Consider the following 9,554-nt stretch of genomic DNA (forward strand, 5'->3'; position numbering starts at 1 on the left):
GGCCCACAGCGGCTGCTCTCCGGGGTGGATGCCAGTTACCAGGGGAATGCATGAGGGGGAAAGCCTGATGCTTAAATGACAGAGCAGGGGTGATTTTTTTTTTTTTTTTGCCAAGGAACACTTGTACCATGTCGAGAGAAAACTATGGCTTTCCATTTGCTTTTAAATCATTCCCCTCACCATCTTGAGCTTACTGACCGGGACCAGCGCTTTCCCCCTAAGCAGGAATAGCAAATTGCAGTCTCTGGTTGACCTGGGAGGGCTGGGGCAGAGCGCCTGGCGATTTTCATTGCAACCCCCTGCCAATGTTTATTTCTATCTCTTGGAGGAAGACGGCTTGTTAGGGAGGACAATTAACTCATCAGCTACTATTAACAGGGCCTAATGACCGCTAGGTTTTTCTGGGAAATCGCAATCCTCTCGCTGCCCTCCCCAGAAAGGACTTCCTCCTGCCGGGAGGCTGTTTAATCAGAACCACAAACAATCGTGAATCAGGGGAAGGTAGTGGTATGAAGCAGTGTCTCTCCTGTGGGGAACCCAGGGATTGCAGAGGAAAAGCAGAACAAAACCTGCTTGCATCTCCCCGGGGCGTAGAGACTGACTTCCCGTAGTGTGTGAACAAGCTGCTCTCCCTCTTCCGGATGACCTCTCGCGAGGCTGATCGTGATCCTGACCATCCTCTTAGAGGTTATACCTTCAGTCCACATTACATAATTGTGCTTATATCCTTTTTATTTAAGAATTGAGCCGGTATTTATTCTGGCCATACACACTAAACATTCTCCCCTCCCCTTACATTACTTTCTCCAAGAATACTCCAGTAACCTAATTGAGTTCCTTTTTTTTTTTTTTCTAATTCTTAACCTCTTTCAATCCATTCATCACAATGATAGCCAGAGTGATTTTCAAAGAACATCGCTTTGTCAGATCACGGTCAGCAACTCTCCTGGAAATTTCCAGTGGCTTCTCCCTGCGTTTATAGTGAATTCTCAACTGCTTACCCGACCTACCATGCCAGGCTTGACCTGGAGTCTGCCCGCTCTTCAACCCCACTTCAAGACGCCATTCCCCATACTCATTATGCTCCGTGTGTCTTTTAAAATCCTAGAAAATAGAAAGTGTCTTCCTTTCTCAGTGCCTTGGTACATCTTTGCTTTTGTTGAGAATCTTCTTCTCCACCTGCTCCTTACTTAGATTCCACCCATTTTTCAAGCCTAAGCTTCAATGTCTCTTTTTCCATAAATGTCTTTTCTGATCTTCCTAGAGGTTGTAACAGTCACTTAGGGCTGTCATAGCAAAATACCACAGCCTGGGTGCCTCCAACAAGAGAAATTAATCTTCTTGCAGTTTTTGGAGTACAGACGATCAAGGTCACGGTGCTGACATGGTTGGTTTCTCCTAAGGTTTCTATCCATAGCTTGCAGATGGGGCGGCTTAGCCCAGGTTTTCGCCTTCTCCCAGTGTCTTTGTATATATATAATATATATAATATATATATATATATATATATATTTCTGCATTCCTGTTATTTCTTCCTCTTTTTAAAAAAATATTTCTTTATGTATTTATTTGGCCGTGCTGGGTTTTAGTCGTGTCATGCAGGATCTTTAGCTGCAGCTTGGGGGATCTAGTTCCCTGATCAGGGAGCAAACCCAGGCTTCCTGCATTGGCAGCAGAGAATCTTAACCAATGGACCTCCAGAGAAGTCTCCTTTCTCTCTTTTTATAAAGACACCCATTATATTGGATTAGAGCCCCATTCTTATGCCCTTATTTCATTACCTCTGTAAACATCCTATTCTCTAAATATTGTCACATTTGGAGTTAGGGCTTCAATACATGAATTGGAGGGGGACACAGTTCAATCCATAACAGAGATCTTTCCTTATCTACATTCCCCACGAGATTATCTGTTTTAGTACCCAGAGCTTTCCATTCATAATTTTCTGTGTACTTTAAATTTTGTCATTATTTTAAAGCATACATTTAATTGTTTATTATAAATTCCACTAGATTAGTAAACTTAATATACTTTTCACCATTCTATCTCCAGCACCTGGAATAGTGCCTAGAACACAACAGGCACTCAAATATTGATTAAATGGAAGAATAATTTGACTGTTCAGTCACTGGACAGGGCCTAGGTCTGCTTCTTCATCACCTAATCACCAATATTATAGCTGAGGCTGTTACCTGTATCAACTTGAATGAAAGAACAACTCATTACAGGAAGCAGGCCCTCATCACTAGCACTTCTAACATAGTGTATTTTTCAGGGTCAAGTCAGGAGATAAAATGCATTCTTAAATTGAAAGTGAGTCCATGGCCATATCACCCTGAATGTGCCCGATCTTGTCTGATCTCAGACGCTAAGCAGGGTCAGGCCTGGTTAGTACTTGGATGGGAGACTGCTTGGGAATACCAGGTGCTGCAGGCTTAAAAAAAAAAAAAAAAGAAAAAAAATTGAAGGGGAAACTTTCAATATAAAAATTTATTAACTAGTAAATAAGGATTAGAGCTTCCCAAGTGCTGCTAATAGTAAAGAACCTGCCTGCCAATGCAGGAGATTTAAGAGACATGGGTTCGATCTCTGGGTCAGGAAGATCCGCTGGAGAAGGGCATGGCAATCCACTCCAGTGTTCTTGCCTAGAGAATCCCATGGACAGAGGAGCCTGGCCGGCTACAGTCCATAGGGTCTCAGAGAGTCAGACACGTCTGAAGTGACAGCACGCAAATAGGAATTAACTGCTAAGAGGGAAAAAGAGAACTCTGAAGAATATAGTAATTGCAGAAAGAGGAGTGTTTACAGAGCTCAACTCCAGTATCACAAAGCCAGGTGAAGAAGGGTGGATTTGGAGTTGAAAGGAAATAATTTGATAAATGTAATACTTATTGCTTAAGAACATAGATCTGAATATAGGAACATCTGGGTAAAAATTCAGTATAGGGCCATAGATTTTGATTTCTAAATTTGCAGGGGCAGTGAACTCTTTAAAGGAGAGGTAGAATTAGAACTAGACTTTAATAATCACATTAATCTATAAGATGAATGCTTGCTGTTGTTAGTTGCTGTCATGCCGAACTCTTTTGCAACCCCATAGACTATAAGCCACAAGACTCCTCTGTCCAAAGGATTTTCCAAATGAGAATACTGGAGTGGATTGCCATTTCATTCTACAGGGGTTCTTCCTGAACCAGGGATGGAACCCATGTCTCTCACATAGCAGTGTATTCTTTACCGCTGAGCCACTGGGGAAGTTTTTTATAAGAAGAATACATATAATAATGTGACATGCAGAAGGATTTGATATAGATTTAAGAAACTAAAGACCTAATTCAAAGTAGCTTAATTAGGACTTTTTTTTTTTCCCACTAAAAAGTGTTTAAGATAGGTCTTGTGTTAGTTAACTCAATTATCAAGGACACAGATCTTTCAACATATTTCTCCTTGGCCACACCCATCATGTAAACTTGTCCCCTTATAAAATTTATCTCATGGATGCATTTTGTTTGCAGTTGTTCCAGTGATCATGTTGACTGACCACTCCCAAAGACAGAAAAGGAATTGTCCTTTTCATGAGTTTCTTTTTAAGAGCAATGAAACATTCCCCCCCCCTCCACCCCCCAGAACCTCTGCTTATGATCTTCTTGGCCAGAACCAAGCTTAAGGCTGTATTTAAACTGGTAACTATTAAGGGTGACAGGACAGCCATATTGACGTAGACCCACCATGATTCAATCTTCATGGTGAGGTTGAGCATAATATTCATGGAACCGCAAGTGGGGTTATTTTAGGAAGTCAAGGGATGACTGTTGAATAGGAAATCAATAACATCCCTGCAGCAGAAGAAGATTTGCCCAGGGAGGAGAACTTGGTGAGGGCAACTGTACCCAAAGGAAGAGCTGATGAGAAGACACCAGTACTGGAAGCTATTAGACTTAATGAGGAGTAGTTGACCCTTGAACAACATTTGTTTGAACTGTGCAGGTCCACATAGATCAGGTCAGTGCCCCTAACCCTCGTGTTGTCCAAGAGTCAACGGTATTTCCAATCATCGCAATTAACTGGACTATAGGTAGTGAAAGGGAAGAGTGAAGCACCAGACTGGGAAATCATTTGGAACATGCTTGCAGTACCTCTGATGCCAAGCAGTTGTTTTGAATGAACGAGAAAACTTTGGAAAATAAATGTTCAATTTGCAGTTATAATTACAGTACATGTTAAAAGTCTGATTCCTCAAGTCATGAACATGTTAAAACAGATACAATCTCTTTTACTAAATTTATAATTTGACAGAACCATACAAAGATCTATATGGGCTTCCCAGTGATTAAGCGGTAAAGAATCCAACTGCAATACACAATCCACAGGAGACTCTGGTTCAATCCCTGGGTCGGGAAGATCCCCTGGAGTAGGGCATGGCAACTCACTTCAGTATTCTTGCCTAGAGAATCCCGTGTGCAGAGGAGCCTGGTGGATTAAGGTTCGTAGGGTTGCAAAGAGTCAGACACGACTGAAGTGACTTAGCATGCATGCACCCATAAAGGTCTATATAGAAATAAATGATAAAGTAAATATCAAGAAAATAAAAGAAGAAAAAATTTAAATATTAAGAAAAAAGCATAATCATAATTTCACAACACTGTAAAACTTGGGCCTGGGAATTTCCTGGCAATCCAGTAGTTAGGACTCTGCTCTTCCCCTGCAGGGAACACCGGTTCAGTCCCTGGCTGGGGAACTAAGATCCGCCATGCTGTGCTGTGCATGATGCAACCAAAACAAAACAAAAATCTCAGACCAAAAAGAATAGAAGAAGTTGTTTTCCAAGCCACTAAAACAGAATTTTAATCAATGAATCATTATTCGATGAACATTCACTATAATTTTTCCAAAATTATACTCAGTAGCATTTTAACTTCTCTGTACATTTCCTGATAAATGATACAGCTTAACTGTAGCCCTCCCTCTGATAAAAGATATAAACACACTAAATCAGTGAATATGGCCTTAGTTTGAAAAGGGGTCTTTGAAGATGTAATTAAAGATCTTGGGAAGAGATCATGCTGTCCTGAAATCCAATGACAAGCATCCTTATAAGAGAAAGACAGAAGGTGATTTGAGACATGGACACATGAGCAAGGGAAAAGTCATGTGGGAATGGAGGCAGAGATTAGAGTAATGGGTTTATAAGCCAAGGAAGGGCAAATCTTACTAGTCGCCTCCCAAAGCTGGTAAAGAGGCATGGACCAGGTTCTTCCTCAGAACTTCCAAAGAAACCAACCTTACTGACACTTTGATTTCAGACTTCTGGCCTCCCAAACTGTGAGAGAATAAATTCTTATCATCTCAAGCCACCAAATTTTTGGTAATGTATTATGACAGCCTTAGAAAATTATATCAATTTTATTACACATTCATCCATTGATGAACACCTAGGTTGTTTTCCTACATTGGCAATCATAAATAATGCTGCAATAAACATAGGGATGCAGTCTTCTAAAATTAATGTTTTTGTGTTCTTCAAATACCCAGAAGTGGAATAGCTGGGTCATATGATAGTCTAGTCCTAATATTTTGAGGAATCTCCATACTGCTTTTACATCATGACTATGCCAATTTATAGTCCCACCAACAGTGTGTGAAAATTCCCTGAACTCTACATCCTCTCCAACATTTGTTGTCTCTCATCTTTGGGGTAAATAGCTATTCTGACAGGTGTAAAAGGATATCTCATTGTAGTTTGTATTTATATTTTCCTAATTATTAGAGGGGCTTCCCAGATGGCTCAGTGGTAAAGCATATGCCTGCCAAGCAGGAGATGTGGGTTCAATCCCTGGGTAGGGAAGATCCCCTGGCATAGGAAGTGGCAACCAATTCCAATATTATCGCCTGGGAAATCCCTTTAGGAGAGGAGCCTGGTGGGCTACAGTCACAGTAGTCAGACACGACTTAGTGACGAAACAACAACAAATAATAATGAGGCAGTGAACATCTTTTCATGCGCCTTATGCTATCTGCATGTCTTCTTTGGAAAAATGCTTAAGTCAGATCCTCTGTCCATTTTTTTTAAATTGAGTTTCCCATTGTTGAGTTGTATGAATATATTATACATCTTGAATATTGACCCCATATGGGATATAAGATTTGCAAATATTTTCTCAATTCCAGTACACTAACTTTTAGTTTTCATGATTTTTTTTTTTTTTCACTATGAAGAGCAGAAACTTCTTTTTGTTGTTCAATCCCTCAGTCATGTCCAACTCTTTGTGACTGCATGGACTGCACCTTCACCATCTCCTGGATCTTGCTCAAACTCATGTCCATTGAGTTGGTGATGTCATCTAACCATCATGTCCTCCATTGTCCCCTTCTCCTCCTGCCTTCAATCTTTCCCAGCATCAGGGTCTTTTCTAATGAGTCAGTTCTTCACATCAGGTGGCCAAAGTATTGGAGCTTCAGCTTCAGCATCAGTCTTTCCAATAAATATTCAGGATGGATTTCCTTTAGTTTTTCTAAAGTCAATCCTAAAGGATGACTTTTTTCCTTTAGGAAAAACCATATTTTCGACTGCACAGAATTTTGTTGGCAAAGTAATGTCTCTGCTTTTTAATATGCTGACTAGGTTGGTCGTAGCTTTTCTTCCAAGGAGCCAGAGTCTTCATTCCATGCCTACAGTCACCATATGCAGTGATTTTGGAGCCCAAGAAATTAATGTCTATCACTGTTTCCTTTGTTTCCCCATCTATTTGCCAGGAAGTGCTGGAACCAGATGCCATGATCTTAGTTTTTTTTGAATGTTGAGTTTTAAGCCAGCTTTTTCACTCTCCTCTTTCACCTTCATCAAGAGGCTCTTTAGTTCTTCTTCGCTTTCTTCCATAAGGGTTGTGTCATCTGCATATCATATCTTTGATGTATATATCTTTGAGGTAATCCCATTTGTTTATTTTTCATGTTGTTTCCCTTGCCATTGGAATCAGTTACAAAATGACATTGATAAGATCAATATCAATGATTTTACCACTTATATTTTCTTCAAGAAATAATATTATTTCAGGTCTTGTACTCAAGTTTTAATCAATTTTGAGTTAATTTTTGTGTATGGTATAAAATAGTGGTCTAAAATCATTCTTTTGCATAGAGCTGCCCAGCTTTCCCAACATCATTTATTGAAGAGACTACTTTTTCTCAATTGCATATTCTTTGTTTCTTTGCCATAAGTTAATTGTCATAAATAAATATTAATTTTTCATGTATATGTGGCTTTATTTTTGGGTTCTCAATTCTTTTCCACTGATCTGTGTCTATGTTTTTCTGTAGGCACCATATTGTTTTGATTATTGTAGTTTTACAGTATAGTTTGAAATCATGGTGCATTATTCCTACAGTTTTGTTCTTAAGATTATTTTGGTTATTGGGATCATTTGTGATTTCATACAAATTTTAGAATTGTTTGTTCTAGTTCTGTGAAAGATGACATTGGATTGTTGATTGGAATTGCACTGAATTTGTAGATTGCTTTGGGTAGTGTGGGCGTTTAATAATATCAGTTCTTCCAACCCCTGAACACAGAACATGTTTTCACTCATTTGTGTACAGGTCTTTAATTTCCTTGGTTAAATCTATTTGTAGTTATTTTATTGTCTTTTATGAAATTGTACATGAAATTGATTCCTTACTTTCTTTCTTACTTTCTATTTCTGATAGTGTATTTAGTGTGTAGAAACACCATAGCTTTCTGTATATAGATTCTATATCCTGCGACTTTGCTGAATTTATTAGTTCTAAGAGTGGTTTGTTGGAGTCTTGAGGGTTTTCTATATATAGTATCTTGTCATCTGCAAATAGTGACAGTTTTGCATCTTCCCTTCCAATTTGGATTCCTTTTATCTCTTTTTCTTGCTTAATTGCTGTGGCTAGGACTTCCAACACCACATCAAATAGTAGTGGAAATAGTGAGAATCCTTGTCTTATTCTCAGAGGAAAATATTTCAGCTTTTCATTATTAAGTATGACGTCAAGTATGATGTGGGCTCATCACATGTGACCTTGATTATGTTGAGGTATGTGTCCTCTGTGCCCACTTTGTCTTCTAGTTACTAGGGACCCATCAAAACTTTTATCTAACGGGATCACAGTAAGTACCTAACATGTGTCTGAATGAACAATTACATTTTAGGGACAAGATATATTACTTTTCATGAACACAATATATTATTTTCCACAACAAAATTATGATGCATGAACAATTTAATCTAAGTTGGGACATATATTGTGCTAGCATTCCACCATCAAGGATGTCCATGTGAACATACTTGAGAACATATGGAGCACTGCGAATCGCAGTCTTTCTGTGCAGCTCCAAATATGCTATTATATATTTTCCGATTGTTTTTTTTTCCCCAGAGCAGAGTTAGTTCCTCCCATATGTGCCACTGCAACCTAATGAACAGGCCTCTGTGGCAAACATTATTAAATGTTAAAAAGAAAGAAAGAAAGTTGTTGGAAGAAAGGGCCCAGTCTCTCTCTTTCTGGTTAGCTGTCAATTCTCCAAGGTTTCTTTATCTTCTTTATAAGATTAAAATATGACATAGTTAAGGACCCCTGCAGAGAGAGTAGGGGAAAAAAACAGATGGTATAGTTGGCCTAGGAAAGCAGGTACCACAGAAAATTTGAGCAGACTCTGGTAGTGTGAAAGAAATGATAAAACAGAAAGGCATGAATTTTAGAGAGACAGAATTCAGGCTCTGAAAGTTATTCAGTATTGGATAATCTTGACCAAGTGCTTTAATATAGTGGGCCTCACTGTTTCTATCTTTAAAATGGAGGTAATACCCACCACACAGGAGGATGCTGAGAGTTAAGTGATATGAAGATATTATTCTCCGGGTATATACTTCATCTGTCTTTGTAGAGGTTGGAGGTAGGAAATAAAATAGAAAGGACACATTAGTGGGGAGTCTTTCTGTGTTTGGGTTTTTAAAGTAGAGTCACCTATCCCTGAACTCGGGGAATTCTGCATCTTTTTAAGACTCGCAAAGTCCTCTCGTCACACTGATACCAAACTAGAAGTGAACAAGACAGAACTGGAACCCCTAATGTTACTAGTTTACAATAAAAGACTAAGCAAGTCACTTTCTGTAGCTGAGCTGTGGGTTCTTTGTCTAAAAGGGGAATGAGAATCCTTTAAGATTAAAATGCTTTAGTCATATTTAAGCTCATCATGAGATCTCCCTCCTCTTGGCACTTAGAATTAAAAGTATGTATTAGTTCATACTAACTTTTTCAACATTTTCAGTTCTCTTTTGCAAAGATGTGGGTCATCTTCCCATTCTGTTTTGAACACTTACTGTGTGTTCAACTGAACAAGTGATTTTAATGCTTATAGTGACCTGATAAAGAAGGGAAAATTATTACCATTACATTTCAAATGAGGAAACTGAGGCCTGAAGACAGAAAGTAGATTTCTGAAGATTTTGTAAATAAGTTGGAGTTTTAGATTTGAAACCATAACTGTTCTCTGACTTAAAATCCTACACTTATTAGATCTGTATTCA

At 38.8% G+C, this 9,554-nt stretch overlaps 1 pseudogene; it reads left to right on the forward strand.

Moving 5' to 3' along the window:
• Window positions 1-2,317: 2,317 nt before the first annotated feature.
• LOC122432155 lies at window positions 2,318-2,436 on the forward strand (annotated as a pseudogene).
• Window positions 2,437-9,554: the final 7,118 nt, after the last annotated feature.

This window comes from Cervus canadensis, chromosome 30, assembly GCF_019320065.1.
Source record: "Cervus canadensis isolate Bull #8, Minnesota chromosome 30, ASM1932006v1, whole genome shotgun sequence".
Taxonomy (NCBI): Eukaryota; Metazoa; Chordata; class Mammalia; order Artiodactyla; family Cervidae; genus Cervus; species Cervus canadensis.